This window comes from Crocuta crocuta, unplaced genomic scaffold (genome assembly GCF_008692635.1).
Source record: "Crocuta crocuta isolate KB4526 unplaced genomic scaffold, BGI_CrCroc_1.0 scaffold1797, whole genome shotgun sequence".
NCBI classification, from domain to species: Eukaryota; Metazoa; Chordata; class Mammalia; order Carnivora; family Hyaenidae; genus Crocuta; species Crocuta crocuta.
In genome coordinates, this window is record NW_027529479.1 from 33,499 (window position 1) to 35,618 (window position 2,120).

Consider the following 2,120-nt stretch of genomic DNA (forward strand, 5'->3'; position numbering starts at 1 on the left):
AACCAGTGTTTTATTTTTTCCAAGGTTTTATTTAAATTCTAGTTAGTTAAGATATAGTGTAATGTTGGTTACAGGAGCTTAATTTAGTGATTCATCACTTACATACAATACCCAGTTCTCATTACAACAAGGGCCCTCCTTAATACTCCTCACTTATTTAACCCATCCCCCCACTCAACACTCTATGAAATGCGGCAAAGGCAGTCCTAAGAGGAAAGTACATTGCACTCCAGGCCTATTTCAAGAAATTAGAAAAAGTGCAAGTGCAAAATGTAACAGCACACCTAAAGGAACTAGAGGGAGAGGAACAAGAGCACCCCAAACCCAGTAGGAGAAGAGAAATAATAANAAATTGAGAGACTTCTAGACAGGCTTCTCAAAAATAAAAGAGAGAGCACTCAAATAGACAATATCATGAATGCAAATGGACTTAAGACAACCAAACCCTCAGAAATACTAACAATTATCAGGGAATACTATGAAAATTATATGCCAACAAATTGAACAACTTAGAAGAAATGGACAAATTCCTAAACACACACTCACTACCAAAATTCACACGGGATGAGTGAGAAAATTTGAGCATACCCATAACTAGTGAGGAAATCGAATCAGTGATCAAAAAACTCCAAACAAATAAGAGCCCTGGACCTGATGGCTTCCCTGGGGTATTCTACCAGACATTTAAAAGAGATTTAAAACCTATTCTTCTCAAACTATTCCTAAAAATAGAAATCGATGGAAAACTTCCACTCATTCTATGAAGCCAGCATCACTTTGATTCCCAAGCCAGAGACCCAGCAAAAAAAATACCACCGGCCAATATCCTTGATGAATACAGACCCAAATATCCTCAACAAGATACTTACAAATAGAATCCAGCAGCACGTAAAAAGAATGATCCACCAAGGTCAAGTGGGATTCATTCCTGGGTTACAGGGCTAGTTCACTATTCACAAATCAATGTGATACATCACATCAACAAATGAAAAGATAAAAACCAACAAATAGAATCCAGCAGCACGTAAAAAGAATGATCCACCAAGGTCAAGTGGGATTCATTCCTGGGTTACAGGGCTAGTTCACTATTCACAAATCAATGTGATACATCACATCAACAAATGAAAAGATAAAAACCATATGATCCTTTCGATAGATGCAGTAAACCACTTGACAAAATAGAGCATCGCTTCTTAATGAAGACCCTCAAGAAAGTCGGGATAGAAGGAATTTACTGAAACTTCATAAAAGCCATCTATGAGAAGCCCTTAGCTAAAATCATCCTCAATGGGGAAAAACTGAAAGCTTTCCCCCTGAGATCAGGAACATGAAAGGGATGTCCGCTCTCACCACTGTTGCTTAACATAGTGCTGGAAGTCCTACCATCAGCCATCAGACAACAAAAGGAAAACAAAGGCATCAGAATTGGCAAAGAAGAAGTCAAACTTTCACTTTTCGTAGATGACATGATACTCTACAAAGAAAACCCGGGTTGGGAGGCAAGATGGTGGAGAATTAGGAAACACCTTACATCTCGCCTGCACTCATCTCTCAAACAGGGAAGGTCTAAGTGTAGGACACTGAGTCACAGGAGTTTGGGAAGGGAAAGAGACAGAGTACACTGGGAAGGAAACCTCAAAAGTGCGTGAGTGCAAACTGGGGAAGATAAAAGCAGGACGGGACCCAGAGATACAGAAGGAGGGGAGGGAGCTGCATATGGCTTGCATGTAGCTGCAGTGAGTAATAAACCAGGGAGTGGTGGCGAGCTACAGCATGTCCAGGGGAAAGGAAAGAAAGGCTGAAATTGCTCATAGAACCATACCTGGAGAAGAGAAAAAAAACTCAGCTTGGAAAGACGGTGTTTTTTTTTTTTTTAACTCTGGCTGGGGTGCTGACATTAAACTAGGTGCCCTGGTCCCAGAGGCGCCAGGAAAAACTGAACTGCCATGTGCCCGGGACCATCTATGGTGATGGCGGCCCAGTGAACTGGCAGCAACGCCTGCAGAGGCGATCCCAGCGCTGGGTGAAGTGGCAGTGGCGCGCGCAACATCGGCCCACTAAAGTGGCAGTGGCTGCGACCCGGTGAAGTGGCCCCAGAGCCCTGTGAAGTGGGGGCAGGC